Source organism: Saimiri boliviensis, chromosome X (assembly GCF_048565385.1).
Source record: "Saimiri boliviensis isolate mSaiBol1 chromosome X, mSaiBol1.pri, whole genome shotgun sequence".
NCBI lineage: Eukaryota > Metazoa > Chordata > Mammalia > Primates > Cebidae > Saimiri > Saimiri boliviensis.
In genome coordinates this window covers 93,013,723-93,032,565 of record NC_133470.1, presented here as the reverse complement: position 1 = coordinate 93,032,565, position 18,843 = coordinate 93,013,723, and positions in this window count along the sequence as shown.

Sequence of the window (18,843 nt, the reverse complement as noted above, 5' to 3'; positions counted from 1 at the left end):
GCCATGTGCAGAAAGCAGAAACAGGACCCCTTCCTGACACCTTACACCAAAATTAACTCCAGATGGATTAAAGACTTAAACATCAGACCTAATACCATAAAAACCTTAGAAGAAAATCTAGGCAAAACTATTCAGGACATAGGTGTAGGCAAGGACTTCATGACCAAAACGCCAAAAGCAATGGCAACAAAAGCCAAAATAGACAAATGGGACCTAATCAAACTCCACAGCTTCTGCACGGCAAAAGAAACAGTCAGTAGAGTGAATCGGCAACCAACAGAATGGGAAAAAATTTTTGCAGTCTACCCATCTGACAAGGGGCTGATATCCAGAATTTACAAAGAACTAAAGCAGATCTACAGGAAAAAAACAAACAAGCCCATTCAAAAATGGGCAAAGGATATGAACAGATACTTTACAAAAGAAGACATACAGGAGGCCAACAAACATATGAAAAAATGCTCATCATCACTGGTCATCAGAGAAATGCAAATCAAAACCACATTGAGATACCATCTCACACCAGTTAGAATGGCGATCATTAAAAAATCGGGAAACAACAGATGCTGGAGAGGATGTGGAGAAATAGGAACACTTTTACACTGTTGGTGGGAATGTAAATTAATTCAACCATTGTGGAAGACAGTGTGGCGATTCCTCAAGGACCTAAAAATAGAAATCCCATTTGACCCAGCAATCCCATTACTGGGTATATACCCAAAGGATTATAAATCATTCTACTACAAGGACACGTGCACACGAATGTTCATTGCAGCACTGTTTACAATAGCAAAGACCTGGAACCAACCCAAATGCCCAACGATGATAGACTGGATAGGGAAAATGTGGTACATATACACCATGGAATATTATGCAGCCATCAAAAACGATGAGTTCACGTCCTTTATAGGGACATGGATGAACCTGGAAACCATCATTCTCAGCAAACTGACACAAGAGCAGAAAATCAAACACCGTATATTCTCGCTCATAGGCGGGTGTTGAACAATGAGAACACATGGACACAGGGAGGGGAGCACTACACACTGGGGTCTGTTGGGGGGAAATGGGGGAGGGGCGGGGGGTGGGGAGGTGGGAAGAGATAGCATGGGGAGAAATGACAGATACAGGTGAGGGGACGGAAGGCAGCAAAGCACACTGCCATGTGTGTACCTATGCAACAATCTTGCATGTTCATCACATGTACCCCAAAACCTAAAATGCAATAAAAAAAAAAAAGAATACAAAAAAAAATAAATAAATAAAATAAAATAAAATAAATAAAATAAATAAATAAATAAATAAACAAAAAAAAAAAAAAAAAAAAAAAAAAAAACTGGCAGATTTGAAAGCCCACAATGCAGACCTACTGTAAGGAACACTTAGAATCTGTATTTTTATGAGGTTCCAAGGTGATTCTTGTGTAGGCTAAATTATAAGCTTCTAGATTTCAGGGACACATGAAATTCCACTCTTAGTCTTCTCTTGTCTGTGGCATAGTGCCTGCTACAAAATAGGAGGTAAATACATTTTAAAATGGCAAAATTTGTTTTGATATAGAATATCTTAAATAGAAAAATCTTTTCAAATTTCAGATTTCTGGCATAAGGATGAAATTGTCTCTCTTTCTTTTGGCTAAAATCAGGTATATTCCCTTCAGTCTAGTTTTCAACTACACAATGGAAAAATCTTCAAGGCAGCCACCAGATAGATTTAGCTGTAAGTAGAGTATCTTTCAGTATGGAAGAAGGGCATACCACCTGCTACAAACTATTTCAATGTCATTATTGAGATAAAAGTTAGGAAGCAAAGGCTGGTGGCAGGCTTACAACTAAGTAAATATATTCTGACTGACAACAAAATGAATACCAGAAAATTGTCAAATACTCGGCCAGAGATAATGAAAAACTTGACAGGCTGATGAAGAAGCATGGCAAAGAGAGTATGTGGGCATAAAGAGTCAACAACCACCAGTGAACAAAATGAAGCAACTTCCTTCAACCATTGCTCACTCAGTAATGGAATGAACAAAATAAAGCATCTTCCTTTAACAGTTGTTCACTCAATAATGGAATTGCTCTGGTTAATTTCAAAATTTGGAGGAAGCAACACTGAAAATAAAGACAAAAAATAAGAAAAAGAAAGAAAATATCTCTGTGGAGATTCTCTTGAGAAGAAACACTGGAGTCTTGGATGATTTTTGAAAAATTCACTATATATATGCTATTGTTTATTATACATATAACTTTATATCTATAACTTATATATAATATACACTACTTTATAGATCTAACAAAACTTTTATACATATTTATCATCTGTGTATATAATAAAAGTGAATCAAACCATGCATAAGGCTATATAAAGTAATTATTTATCCTATGACTGTTTCTTTTTGCATGAAGGATCAGATTCTTAAATAACTTATTCTTATACATTTATTATTACATATCTTTACCATTTACTGCTACTAATTTACATCTATTGAGTGCTTATGTACCGGAAAGAATATTATCCAAATTAATTCTCACAGCAATCCCATTTTTTTACAGCAAATGTTTGAGATTCAGACATCAGCACCTTCTCAACATTTATTTTCTAACCACATGACACACTTAGAAATTAATAACATTACTACAGCAGCACATGGGAGTAACCAAACGATAGGATTTGGCTGTGTCCCCAACCAAATCTCATCTTGAACTGTGGCTCTCATAAACCCCACATGTCATGAGAGAAACCTGGTGGGAGGTAATTGAAACATGGAGAGGGTTTTTTTTTTTTTTTTTTTTCCCTGCTGTTCTCATGATAGTGAGTAAGTCTCAAGAGATCTGATGATTTTATAAAGGGCCGTTCCCCTACACAGGCTCTCTTGCCTGCTGCCATGTAAGACGTGCCTTTGCTTCCCTTTGCCTTCTACCATAATTGTGAGGCCCCTCCAGCCATGTGGAATTGTGAGTCCATTAAACTTCTTTTTTAAATAAATTATCCAGTTTCAAGTATTTCTTTATAGCATATGAAGATGGACAAATAAACAAAAGAAGACTGCTTTTGGCCACAATACACAGGATAAAAGATTCTTGCTGCTTTAAGGCTAAGCATATATTGGCCCTCTAGTAACCCTTTCACAGAGCACCTGTGTGTTGTGACAGTATCAGCTGAGAAGCTCTGCAACCTTTCCAAAATAATATAGCTGGTAAATAGTGGGGTGTGAATCTGGAACCAAGTTTTGTTAACATCAAATCTCTTAATGATTCAATTCTGACTTTCATCCTCAAGCATTTTGTTGCAGAATCTGTGTTTAGTACTGGGGGATTACTTTAAATGCATTGAGATAATTAAAGTCCAAATATGCAATCAGCTATCACTCATTTTATTTAAGATACAATGCTATGTACAATCATTTATATCTCTCTGTGCCACTAAGCATTATAATATGGATTTTATTACCTGTCCACCAAACTGATATACTCCAAGAAAGAAGAAATGCCATACAATGAAATTTACACAAGCAAGTTATAATAATTTCAAGAAAGATTTGAGGTAGAAGTTATTTTCCTAAGCCTTAAAACTTATTGTATACACAATATGGAAAAGTGTATTTTCTTTTAATTTCTATTTTTAAGTTCCAGGGTACATGTGCAGGATATACAGGTTTGTTACATAGGTAAACAGATGCCATGGTGGTTTGCTGCATTTATCAACCAATCACCTAGGTAATAAGCCCAACATTCATTAGCTATTGTTTCTAATGCTCTTCCTCCCCCCATCTCACCCCTGCAACAGGCTTCAGCGTGTGTTATTTACCTTCCTGTGTCCATGTGTTATCATTGTGCAATTCCTGCTTATAAGTGAGAACATACAGTGTTTGATTTCCTGTTCCTGTGTTAGTTTGCTCATGATAATGACTTCCAGCTCCAGTCATTTCCTTGCAAAGGACATTATATCATTCCTTTTATGGCTGCATAGTATTCCTTGGTGTATACATACCACATTTTCTTTATCCAAACTATTATTGCCGGGCAATTGGATTGATTCTATGTTTTTTGCTATTGTGAATAGTGCTGCAATGAACATATGTATGCATGTATATTTGTTATAAAATAATTTATATTCATTTGAGCATATGCCCAGTAATGAGATTGCTGAGTCAAATGGTATTTCTGGTTCTAGATGTTTGAGAAATTGCCACACTGTATTCCACAATGGTTTAACTAATTTACATTCCCATCAACAGTGTTAAAGCATTCCTATTTCTCTGCAACCTCACCAGCATCTGTTGTTTACTGACTTTTTAATAATCACCATTCTGACTGGTGTGAGATGGTATTTCATTGTGGTTTTGATTTGCAGTTTTATAATAATTAGTGCCATTGAGGTTTCTTTTATATGTTTGTTGGCCACACAAATTTCTTCCTTTGAGAAGTATTGGTTCATGTCATTTGCCTGCTTTTTAATGGGGTTGTTGTTTTTTACTTGTAAATTTGTTTACATTAGTTATACATTCTGAATATTAGACATGTGTCAGATGGAAAAATTGCATTTTTTTTTCCTACTCTGTAGGTTGCCTGTTCACTCTGACGATAGTTTCTTTTGCTGTGCATAAGGCCTTTGGTTTAATTAGATCTCATTTGTCAAATAATGCTTTTGTTGTACTTGCTTTTGGAGATTTTGTCAAGAAATCTTTGCCCATGCCTGTGTCCTGCATGGTATTGCCTATATTTTCTACTAGAGGTTATATAGTTTGGGGTTTTACATTTATGTATTTAATTAATCTTGAGTTAATTTTTTATAAGGTATAAGGGGTCTAGTTTCAGTTTTCTGCACATGGCTAGCCAGCTTTTCCAGCCCTATTTATTAAATGGTAATTATATCCCCTATTGTTTGTTTTTGTTAGGTTTGTTGAAGATCAGAGTATTGTAGATGTTCAGTATTACTTCTGAGTTCTCTAGTCTGTTCTATCAGTCTATGTATGTGTTTCTGCATCAGGATCAATGCTGTTTTGGTCACTGCAGACATGTAATAGAGTTTGAAGTTGTTTAGTGTGATGCCTCCAGCATTGTTCTTTTTGCTTAGGATTGTCTTGGATATACAAGCTCTTTCTTGGTTCTATATGAATTTTCAAATACTTTCTTCTTACTCTGTGAAGAATGACAATGGTAGTTTAATGGGAATAGCATGGAATCTATAAATTACTTTGGGCATTGTGGCCATTTTCACAATATTGATTCTTCCTATCCATGAGCATGAAATTGTTTTCTTTTTGTTTGTGTTATCTCTGATTTCCTTGAGCAGTGGTTTGCAGTTCTCCTTGAAGAGATCCTTCACATCTCTTGTAAGTTGTATTCCTAGGTATTTTATTATGTTTGTAGCAATTGTGAATGGGAGCTCATTTATGATTTGGTTCTTTGTTTGTCTATTATTGGTGTATAGGAATGCTTGTGACTTCTACACATTGATTTTTTTTTTTTTTTTTTTTTTTTTTTTTTTTATCCTAAGACTCTACTGAAGTTGCTTCTTAGCTTAAGAAGGTTTTGATCTAAGGTGATAAGGTTTTATAGAAATAGGATCATGTCATCTGCAAAAAAAAAGACAATTTTACTTCCTCTCTTCCTATTTGAATATCCTTTATTTCTTTATCTTGTCTGATTACCCTGGCTAGAATTTCCGATACTGTGTTGAACAGGAGTGGTGAGAGAGGGCATCCTTGTTTTGTGCCAGTTTTCAAGGGGAATGTTTTCAGCCTTTGCCTATTCACTGATATTAGCTGTCAATTTGCCATAAATGGGTCTTATTACTTTGAGGTAAGTTCTTTCTATGCCTAGTTTATTCAGAGTTTGTAACATGAGATGTTGAATTTTATCAAAGGCCTTTTCTGCATCTATTGAGAAAATAATGTTTTTTGTCTTTAGTTCTGTTTATGTGACATTTTACATGTATTGATTTGTGTATGTTGAACCAGCCTGGTATCACAGGGATAAAGTCAACTTGAGCTTGGTGTATAAGCTTTTTAATGTGCAGTTGGATTTGGTTTGCTAGTATTTTATTGAGAATTCTTGCATATATGTTCATCAGGGATAATGGCCTGAAGTTTTTGTTGCTGTTGCTGCTGTTGTATCTCTGACAGGTTTATGGTATCAGAGTGATGCAATAAAATCAGTTAGGAAGGACTCCCTCCTTTTTAATTGTTTAGAATAGTTTAGGAAATAAGGGTATCACCTCTTCTTTGTACCTCTGGTAAAATTAATCTATAAATATAATGGGTCCTGGGCTTTTTTTAGTTGGCATGCTATTTATTACTGCCTTGTTCTTATTATTGATCTATTCAGTGATTCAATTTCTTCCTGGTTCAGTTTTGGGCAGGTGTATGTGTCCAGGAGTTTGTCAGATTCTTCTAAATTTTCTAGTTTACTTGCATAGAGGTGTTTATAGTATTCTCTGATGGTTGTTTGTATTTCTTTGGGGTCAGTGATAAGAATCCTCTTTATCATTTTTTTATTTTGTCTATTTACTTATCCTCTCTTTTCTTTTTTATTAGTCTACCAGAAGTCTGTTTTATTTTTATTTTGTTCAAAAAATCAGCTGCTGAATTCACTGATTTTGTAAAAAGGGTTTTTCCTGTCTCTATTTCTTTTAGGTTCACTCTGAGCTTGGTTAATCATTGTCTTATTTTAACTTTTGGATTTGTTTGAGAGGATCTCTTGAAGGAAATGTATACACATATATATATACACACACACAAACACACATATACACACACGTATATATACATATGTATACATATGTTTATATTATATACACACATATACATGTATATATACATACATGCATATATATACATGTTTACATGTGTATATATAATATATAAATATATATGTGTATATATGTACACATATAAATATGTGTATATGTTTATATACATGTTTAAATACATATATGTTTGTTACACACATATACATGTATACATGTATATATACATACATGTATATATGTGTGTATAAATATATGAACATATATGTGTATATGTACATATATGTTTATGTATATACACACACACACATATATAATCTACCAGATGAATTTTGACATTTACACAGGATGAGGTGAGAAGACTTCAAAGGGTACTGAGGAGTGAAGAATGTTATCTGACATATGCCTTAATAGGATCTATATGGCTGTTCTGAGAACAGTTTGAAGAGGAACAATAGTGAAAACAGTGGGACGAGTTAGCAGACTGTAGGGGTCATCCTGGTCAGAAGTGACAGTGATTTGATCAAGGTTGTAGGGTGGCAGCAGTGAAGATTGTGATAGGTTGTCATATTTTGGCTGTATTTTGAAGATAAAATAAACAAAAATAGGACAGTCATAACATTTGAATCACTGACACTATAAACACCTCTCATGTTCAAGCTAAAGGAATTGCTAATTTTAAAGTGCCGTCTTATATTATCCAGGTGGTGGTGGAAAGGGGAACAAAAATAGCAAATCTGATTGCCTGGCTTTTATCCAAAGAACCTACTCACTATTAACTCTTAGAAAAGGCATGTAATGAAAAAAATCAATTCTACAAATATCCTAACATATATAATATTTTCTAAGAGTAGCTATGCTCCTGGTAATTAATTTTTTCTTTTATACCTTTAGTTCAAATTTATATTTTCATTGGCCAAATCCTGAAATATTTGCCCTGGGACACTGAAAAGGGATTTTAAAAAGTAAGGATCACAAGAACATAATGCAAATTAAAAAAAAATGAACAATAATGTCAATCTACAATTTTTTTCTAGCTAAAACTAGATGCAAAGTCAAAAACTCACAGGTGTGTGGGCATGTAATAATAAGAGCCAACAAAGTAAAAAGGTTTACATCCAACACACTTTCATTCAATTGAGAGGTTGAGAACCACTTAAATATAGTTTTGAAAATACTGGAGGATTTAAGAAAGTGAGTATCAATAACTCCAAAATCATATAATGAAATAGGAAAAGAATGGATTAACAAGAGGTATAAAACACCTGAAATCTTCTCCTAAGCAGGTTTTATTTGTTCTCTTATGTGATTTGAACATATTCTCATGTAGCTGGGTTAAAATTGTGCACTTAGCCAGCTTCCAATAAAAAGTACATAAAAATAGCTTTCAAATTATCAATATCATTATTAACATGAATGCCAAATTTAGATATGCAAATAAATAATTCCTCTTCCCCATGTTTTTGTTGATTTTGCAATGCACAGAGGCTCCTGGTCCACTCAGGATATAACTGATGGCTGAATTCTTCCTTCATTTCATTCCAAGTCCTTACTATGGTAACAGAAAAGAAGGGTACCTGTTTATAATTCTTACAAGTAGAGAATGCCTTTTTGTGCATGACCCAAAAGTGCATTATGTGCTGGCAGTGGTTCCTCATTCTTATCTCTTTGTAAATAATCACCTTCTGGGGGTAGTTGAGATCAAGCTTTTCAAGTTTCAGTGAACTGGGGCACTCGCTTATAATTCAGATTTCTGAGCTCCATCTCCAACCTCTTAAATCAGTAACTTTATTGGCTCAGGCCCAGATTTTACACTTTAAGCAAATATTCCTACAGATTCTGATGCTGCTGAACATCAGAATAACAGCTGGAAAAATATGATTATAACTGCATTCCAGCAATGAGAAAATATCTCAAATATCTCAAAATATTGAAGAGTAGTCCTAGTTTTGCTATTTATTAAATGCATGACATTAATTAAACTTATACAATGAGGATATAATATTGGGTCTGCCTAATTCACAGGGTTATTATAAAATTAGACAAGAATGGTTACTAAGTCAGTCGTGGCACCAAAATCACCGAGAGCATATTATGATAAAAATAGAGCTGTCTAGATCCCATGCCCAGCTCACAGTATCAAAATCCTTGAGGGTGGGTCTTGGTAGTTCTTTCACTTCTCTCCTGAGCTGAAACCTCTGCTTTCTGGATATCATGTCTCCTATTGTCTTGCCTTAAACCTTTGTTTTAGAGGAACACATAATTCAGTGACTTCCTGAGAAAGGATGCATTGAGAAGAATATTTTGTATTTGTTTGCTTACAATGTGAACATGAGATTAACTCATAATCCATTTCTAGTTTGGCTAAATATGTAATTTTATCCAGGAAATTATCGTCCTTTAGAATTTTTAAGGTATGCTTATAATATTTCTTATTTTTTGTATGTGATATGGGTTCTTTTTTCATATTTCTCCTTTCAAGGAAGTGTTTTATTTACCCATTAATTTACTGCTTTTTGGTGGTGTACATTTCCACCTGTAGATCCAAGCTTCCACCAGGCATCAAAAATGATTGTCTAAAACAATCAGTTAGCATCTATTTGTGTACAGGTCTTCTGGTAACAGATGATCTCCGCTTTAATTTATGGGAAAATGTCTGTTTTACTTTTTTGTGAAGAATATCATCATCTAATACAGAATTCTGCATTGACTATTTTTCTATTAACTCTTTATATATAATATTCAATTGCCTATGTCCTTAATTGTTCCTGATAGGAATCAACTAATTTGTATTTTTGTGCTCCTCTATTTAATGTGTCTTTTTTTTTTTTTTAACTGACTACTTCAAAGATTATTTGGTATTTGGTGTTTAGAAATTTGACTAGATATAACTAGGAATGCATGTACATTCATGTACCCGTGTGTTCATTTATCTTGCCTGGGGTTCACTGGGCTTTTCTAATCCATAAATTTATAAATTTTAATCAAATTTGGGAATTTGTCAGGCACTAATTTATCAAATATTGTGATACCCATTTTCTGGGACACCAAATAAATGTATATTAGACTATCTAACATTGTGGCATAAGACTCAAACTGTTCTTTTTTTTTTTCTTTTCTTTTCTTTTGAGACGGAGTTTCACTCTCATTACCCAGGCTGGAGTGCAATGGCGCAATCTCAGCTCACCGGAACCTCCACCTCCTGAGTTCAAGCAATTCTCCTGCCTCAGCCTCCTGAGTAGCTGGGATTACAGGCACATGCCACCATGCCCAGCTAATTTTTTGTATTTTTAGTAGAGACGGGGTTTCACCATGTTGACCAGGATGATCTCGATCTCTCGACCCACCCGTCTCGGCCTCCCAAAGTGCTGGGATTACAGGCTTGAGCCACCGCGCCCGGCCCCGTTCATTTTTTTTTTTCAGTCTCTTATTGTCTTGTTCTTCAGATGGTTCTTAGATAGCTACTTTTGTTCTATATTCATGTTCACTGGCTCTTTCTTCTGCCATCTACATTCTACTTGTCAAGCCTATCCAATTGATTTTATAATTTCATATTCTACTCTTTATATCTAGTCTTTCCTTCTGATTCCTTTAATAGATTTCCATTTTTTTCTATAGAGATCCCCTATTTATATTTCCTTCTATTCTTTTTGACTTTTTAATTCAAAACTCTTTAAATATTTAAAATAGCTACTTTAAAGACACCTACAGGGATTGCAGTCTGTGTTTCTTGTTGTCAAATACCTGAAAATAATCACTTCATATAATTTTCCCACTTTTATTAGTGTTATGGTGAAAGAGCTGTTCTCATACTTCTTACTTCATCACAGACAAAAGTAGCTCTGAAACCTTTTCATTTTTCCTTTTATCTCTGGTATTAAAAATTTCATAATATCATGATATTCCCTTTATTCTTCATTATTTCTTGGAGCCTATCAGTCTGGGAGGTCATATTCTTCACATGTATACATTTACTTCAGAAAATTTCTCTCCTTTATTTTTTTAATTCTTTCTTTCTGGAACTCCTGTCATTCTGAGGTTAGACATGCTGAAGTAATCCCCTACTTAAACATTCCCCTCAAAAGATATTCTATCTCATATATCTTCTCTGGTGTTTTATTATTATTATTATTATTATTTAATTTGTAAGAGATTTCTTCAATGTTAACTTCTATTTTAAGAATTTCTTTAAATTTCTGCTCTCATATATTTAATTTCTAATGTCTATTTATTATTCTCTGAATGTCCCATTTTTAGTGAAAACTTTAGTTAGAATAGTATGTCTTCCCTTATCTCTGAAAACAATAAGGACAATTTTACATTAAATGAGTGTTTTCTAATATAAAATTTCATTTCTTAAATGATGTTTTCACATTATGCTTGATTTTTTTATTGATTGCTCTAGGACTTACTCTGTATATTTTAACTTATCAGAATGTACTACAAATGTATGCTAATTTAATTTCACTGATATATAGAACTGTTTCCCCTACATAATTGTATTTTTCCTTTTTGTCCTTTAAATAATATACCTATAAGAAATCTATATGTTACAAATCCAAGAATACATTGTGTTAATTATACTTTATATAATTTTACATAACATAAAGAAGTTGAGAGTAGAAAACAAAATTATATATTTCTAGAATATGGTTTATTAACTTTATTATTTCTAGTTCTCTTTTTTTCTATGTATTTGAATTACCACGTGGTTTTGATTCTTTACTACAATACAACTTTGTATCTACTGCCTCCTTTGTGCTGTTTCTGTCAAATATATTTTAAACGTTGGAAACCTCACGATATGTATATGTACATGTATTTATATACAAATTTATTTAAATCAGTTAAAAGGAGAGGAAATACATACGTACTTATATTGTCTTTGAAATTTACATAATTACCTTAACCTAATGTTCTTTGGTATTTTGTGTGAGCTCTTCTTAGTTGCCTCTCTGATAAATTAACTGGCCTACAGTTTATCTTGTTGTTTTCATGAAGATGCCATTACGCTTCTTGCTTATCATAAAATTTCCCATCATTGTTAAGTCCTTTTAGCCTTGAATTTCCTCACACTTTCTTTCCAATAAAATCTCTTGCCTTGAAAACAGCTTCAGATATCTCTGTTTTTATGACTTGCCTCTCTCCCTGGCAGTATCTCTGTGCCACTAGTCCAAATCTGGGGATAGAGACAGTGGCCTTCTTGTCTCACAGTGACATGCTGTCTTTGATCAATGAGCTAAGTAGAAGTAGTAGCTTCTAGATTTTTTTGACTTTCCACTCTTATTGTGGAACATCTGTCCTACAAGTGAGTTTATGATTGTATCATCTTAAAAAAAGATACTAAGGTGTTTTTTTTTTATTGTTTTTGTTTTTGTTTTTGTTTATTTAAAGGCAAAATGCTATTTCATTGTATATACACTCCACTTTCTGCATCCATTCATCTGCTGTTGGGACTTAGGTTGATCACATATCTTGGCTATTGTGAATAATTCTACAATGAACATAAGAGTGCAGATGTCCCTTTAACAAGTTGATTTCAGTTTCTTTGGATATATACCCAGCAGTGAGATTACTGGATTATCTGGTAGTTTTGTTTTTACTTTTTTGAGAAACTTTCATACTGTTTCCCATAACAGCCCGATTAATTCACATTACCACCAACAGTGAGCAAGGGTTCTCTTTTCTCCACATTCTTGTCAAGGCTTCTTATCACTGTTTTTTTGTTTTGTTTTGTTTTGTTTTGTTTTGGTAGAGCCATACTAACAGATATAAATTAATATCTCATTGTGGGCTTAATTTGCATTTATCTGATAATTAGTGTGAACTGCAAATATCTGAGACAGGTCTCAATTTAGAAAGTTTATTTTTCCAAGGTTAAGAAGACATACTCTGACATGTGCACAAGGTGGTTGGGGGTATAGCTTGCTTTTATACATGTTAGAGAGACGTAAAACATCAATCAGTACATGTTAAGATGTACATTGGTTCAGTCCAGTAAGGCAGGACAACTTAAAGTGAGGACTTCCAGGTTAGAAGCAGATAAGAGACAAAAGAGTTGCATTCTTTTGAGTCCTTGATCAGCCTTCCACTGATTACACAATTTTGCCTGGCTCAGTGAATCTGCATTTTTACATAAACAGTAGCAGAAAGGAACCAATCAGATATGCATTTGTGTCAGGTGAGCCTCAGAGGGATGACTGAATAGCATGAGAGACAGATTTGCCATAAGCAGTTCCCAGCTTGACTTTTCCCTTTAGCTTAGTCATTTTGGGGTCCCAGAATTTCTTTTCATTAGAGATGTTGAGCATTATTTAATAGACCTATTGGCTATATGTATGTCTTCTTTTGAGACATGCCTATTTAAAGAGATATAATTTTTTTTTTAAACCAAGCAAAAAACAAAGTACATTTCCAACTCTCACTATCTAAGCAATACAACACTTCAGACATCAGATGTGTGGTTTTCCCCCCTCACACTAAGCAAACAATTCTCCAAAGACACCAGATGGGTGTCCTTTAATTCAGTTCAATTACTATACTATCTACCTGGAGATAGCATCAGATTCTACAGATTAAAGGCTCAGTTCCACAAGACTGCCCCTCCCTCTACTTTAAATGCTAATCACAAGTAGTAGGTTGTCATCTACATTTCTGATTTTCTATAAATCAGTGTTACCATAACCCCATCTTGGGTTCAATTAATTTGCCAGAAGTTCTTACAGAACTCGGGGAAATGTGTGACTTACATTTAGCCATTTATTTTAAAATACATTACAAAAGATACAAATGAACAGCTAGATAGAAGAGATGCCTAGTACAAGGTATGAAACAAGGGGCATGGAGCTTTCACACCCTCTCCCACATGCCACTCTCCAGGAATATCCAGATGTTCAGTTATCTGAAAGTTCATTCTATTCTCGTCCGTTTGAGCTTTTATGGAGGCTTCATTATGTAAGCATGATTGATTACATTATTAGCCATTCGTAATCAAATCAACTTTCTGCCCTCCCTAGAGGTTAGAGTGGGGCTGGAGGTTTTAATCCTCTAATTACAGGAGTGGTTTCCTTGGCAACCAACCCTTCTCTTAAGGCTACCTAGGAACTCACCAAAAGTCATCTAATTAGAACAAAAGATGCTCCAATCACCTAGGAAATCTCAAAGATTTTTAGCAGATCTGTGTCAGAAACTGGAAGTCAAAGATCAAATGTTAGAACAAAAGATTTTTCCAGCTCCGAGTCTACAAGGGAATATGTATTTCTGTCTCAGGAACTGGGGCATAGGCCAAATATTAGAATAAAAGATGCTCTTAGAATCCCATCACTCAGTAAATTACAAGGAATTTAAGAGCTCTGTTCCAGGAACTGGGTGAATAGACTAATATTTATATTTCTTATTATTTCATACAGGTCTTTTGCTCATTCTTTAACTAAGTTATTTGCTTTCTTGCTATTGAATTGAGTCTCTGTATATTTTGGATATTAACATTTTGTTAGATATATGGTTTGCAAATATTTTCTGCCACTCAAAAGTTGCCTTTCCACGAGGCAACTTTTGTGTCCTTTGCTGTGCAGAACTTTTAAGTTGAATGTAGTTTCTCTTATCTACTTTTCCTTTTGTTACATGTACTTTTGGTGTCACATTCAATAAATTAAGGCCAACATCAATGCTATTAAAGTCTTCATCCATGTTTTGCTCTAGGAAATTTATAGTTTCCTGTCTTGTTTTAAGTCTTAAATTTATTTTGAGTTGTATTTTTTGTATGTTTTACGATATGGGTCAAATTTTATTTCTTTACACCTGGATATCTACTTTTCCCAATACCATGTAGATATCCACTTTTCCCAAAACCATTTGTTGAAGAGACTATGCTTTTAATCCTTGAACACGGAATGCTTTTCCATTTATTTGTGTCTTATTTTTTGTGAGGTTTCACAGTTTTCAGGATATAATGTTTTTGCTTCCATAATTAAGTTTATTTATTACTATTACTTTTGGTGCCACTATAAATGGGATTGTGTTCTTTATTGTTTGTTTGAACATATATTATGGTAAGAATCTGTCCACTTAAATTTTTAAGTGGACAAGTCATTTTTGACTATAGAAACAATGCTATACAGGGGATCTCAAGGATTTATTCACCTTCCTTACGTGAAACGTTTTGTCTTTTGGCTATTAATTTTCCATTTTTCCCTCATCAAAACTCCTGTGATCACGATTCCACTCTTTGATTCTCTGAATTTTGTTGTTTTAGAGATATCACATATAGTATTTGCCATTTTCACCTGGCTTATTTTATGATAATATTCTCAAAGTTCATTCATGTTGTCAAATACTGTACAATTTCTTCTTTTTAAAGGCTGAATAACATTCTATTGTATGTATACACACCATTTTCCATATTTATTTGTTGATGGACATTTCATTTTTCCATTTTGATTATTGTGAGTAGTTATACAAAACATGGAAGTGCTATTGTATCTTCAAGATCTTGAGTTTAATATTTTTGAGTAAATACTCAGAAGTTGGATTGCTGAATTAGAATTTTATTTTTAATTTTTCAGGAATATCTATACTGTTTTCCATAGTGTTTCATCATTTTCCACTCTGACCAATGGTGTGCTGGGGTACCAATGACTCTACATCTTTACCAATTTCTGTTGAATTACTTTTTGATGATAGCCATCCCCCAAAATGTGAAGTGATATGGCATTTTGGTTCTGATTTGCATTTCTCTAATTACTAGTAAGACTGATGATTTTTTCATATAACCTTTGGTCATTTATATGTCGTCTCTAGAGAAACATCTCTTCTAGACCCATGCTGATTAAAAAAAAAAAAAAATGGATTTTTTTCTTGCTATTTTTAGGAGTTTTTCTAAAATATATTTCTAATATTAAGCTTTCATTAGATATGTCATTTGCCAATATATTTTTTACCATTCTTTAGGTTGCTTTTTTCACTCTGTTGATTGTTTCCTTTTTTGTACTGACTGAGCAAAGTGAACTTGTAGGATTATTACACAGGCTTGAAAGCATTTGACCCTATGCTTTGAATCCAATATAAGTAAATGCACATACATTGTTGAAAGCTATCTACTTAAATTGTCCAAAAATACGTTTAGAAGGCCTCCCCTTTTTATTTTTAAGCAATTAGACACGTGGCTCATTCGGTATGTTTTTGCAGTGGCTGGTACTGGTTGTTCCTTTCCCTGTTTGGTACTTCCTTCAGTAGCTCCTGTAAGGCAGGTCTTGTAGCAATGAAGTCTCTCAGCAATTGCTTGTCCATAAAGGATTTTACTTCTCTTTCACTTATGAACCTTAGTTTAGCTAGATAGAAATTCAGGGTTGAAAGTTATTTTCTTTAAGGATGTTGAATATTGGCCCCCACTCCCTTCTAGCTTGCAGGGTTTCTGCCGAGAGATTCACTGTGAGTCTGATGGTCTTTCCTTTGTGGGTGACTCGACCTTTCCCTCTGGCTGCCCATAGGATTTTTTCATTCATTTTAACCCTGGCGAATCTGACAACTATGTGCCTTGGGGTTGCTCTTCTTGAGGAATATCTTTGTGTTTTTCTCTGTATTTCCTGAATTTGAATGTTGGCCTGCTTTGTTAGATTGGGAAAATTCTCTTGGATAATATCTTGAAGAGTGTTTTCCAACTTGGCTTCATTCTTCCCATCACATTCAGGTACACAGATCAAGTGTAGATTAGGTTTTTTCCCATAATCCCATAGATCTTGGAGGCTTTGTTCATTTCTTTTCTTTTTTTTTTTCCCTTTATTTTTGCCTTCTTAATTTATTTCATTTAGTTGCTCTTCAGTCTCTGATATCCTTTCTTCTGCTTGGTCAATTTGGCTATTGAAACTTGTGTATGATTTGCAAAGCACTCATGCTGTGTTTTTCAGCTCCATCAAGTTGTTTATATTCTTCTCTAAGCTGTTTATCCTAGTTAGTATCTCATCTAACTTTTTTTTTCTAGGTTCTTGGTTTCTTTGCATTGGGTTAGAAGGTATTGTTTTAGCTCTGAGAAGTGTGTTATTACCCACCTTCTGAAGCCTGCTTCTGTCAATTCGTGAGATTCATTTTCCGTCTTTTTTTGTTCCCTTGATGGTGAGGAGTTGTGATCCCTGGGAGGAAAAGAGGTGTTCTGTTATTTGGTAATTTCATCCTTTTTGCTCTGGTGTTTCCCCATCTTTGTGGATTTATCTCCCTTTAATCTTTAAAGTTGGTGATTTCAGAAGGAGTCTCTGAGTGGATGGTTTTTTCTACTGAGGTTGGAGCTGTATCTTTTTGGCCTGTAAAGGGCATTGCTGGGCTATCTTGGGTTCAGTCAGGTTGTTGGGTGGGTTGTCCTTCCCTGGGGTTTGTTTGCAGATGTGATGGGCCCTGCCTTCTCAATGGTGTCTTTGCCAGAGCTCGATCTTCCTGGTTGGGGTCAAGCCTCAAGCCGGTGTATTTCCTGCCTAGTTCCCTAGTGAGGGCTTTGGTTTGAGTTCAGTGGAGGTGGGGCCTTCCAGTCCTTATGGTCTGTTTCCCTGCTTTCAACTCTGCCTCCCTCTGTGGGTTGGTCCGTCCTGCTGGCATTAGTCCAAACTCCCGCCCAGGTCCCTGCGACAACTTGCTGCACCCGGCAGTAGCCGATGCTCAGATTTGCATCTACTACCCATGGCTCCCAACCATTTGGCAGGGTGCTTGTGGACCGTGGGTTGTAGGAGGGATGAGATAAGCACAGGATCCAAAATGGAGCACTGATGAGGTTAAGTCCACTGACCCTCCAGGCCAGCTACACATTTCAAGTGACGATGTGCCCCCACTGTCTTGATTTGTCCCCCTAGGCAGCTCTTGCCCTGCAGCTCCTTCCCTGGGCATAATTTGAGTACCCTATCAGTCACACAGAAGTGAACCCAGTACCTAGTTTGGAACTGTGAAGTCCTCTAGCCCTATGTGTCTCATTCACTGAGAGCTGCACTCTGGTGCTGGCTTCTCTCAGCCATCTTGGCACCCCCCACATCTATACTGATTTTTAAGAAAGTGCACAGGCTATCCTCTTCAACACTTTCATAGATAATTTTCTGTTTAAAACTAAAATCACTGTCTTTAACTTTTATATGCTATGCAGCATATTTTAAACAATATTTTCATTCCCTCTAGAGAAAACCTCTATAGATGACTTTCTGCATTTTATTTTACAATGCATGTACAACACACAAAATTTGACTGGCTTGTCAAAGACATAAAGTGGCTCTTATTCATTGTATTTTATTAATTTTATTTTGCCAACCCAGTGATGTGTAAAAGCCTACTCATAAAAAACAAGCTCCAGAGCCTATATAAAACTTTCAAATTACCCAATCATGCCATGGGTAGACTGTGAAGGTCAGATGAGTATTCTTAAGGTATCTTTGTAGCATACATACCAAGAAGAAAAGAAAAATCACAAAATCTAAAATTATTTTACATGGGACGTTTCAGCAGTATTTTCATACAGCTTGAGCAAAACACAGAATAAAATTTATTAGAGTTAATGGAATCCATATCTATTTGAGAAGGAATTAAATGAATAAAAGAAAAAAATAGGCTAAAACATGGCACACTGTTATCCCCAAAATTAGAAAAAGTAATAGAAGAATAAGTTAACTTACACCATTCCAGAGAAGAAACTCAGTAGTAGAAATCCCCTCGGGAACCAGTACCAAAGTATTAAAACCTTATGTGTAACTGACAAATTGCTGGAGCCTTACTGTGGAACAATCTGAGACTTAAATCGCTTGGAAGGACACAGTAATGGAGGATGACTCCCCACCCCCATTTTTATGAGTTTTACATTTAGGGAATTGACCAGGTTCTTACAAAAACTATTATCTCATGATTTTGACAAGGGGAGGATAAAAAATATACATATCAAATACAGTTAGAATATTGTTATTCTTAATAAACTCCCCTCAGCATAAACTTACTAGACTCTAAATAGCTGTGGTTTTATCAGAGCCTAGCTGACCTGAGAGAAGAGGACTGTCGAACTCCAGCTTTCTCTAGTCTTTCAAATGGGAGAGATAAATCCCAAACTCCAGTTTACTCTAGCCATTAGTCTTC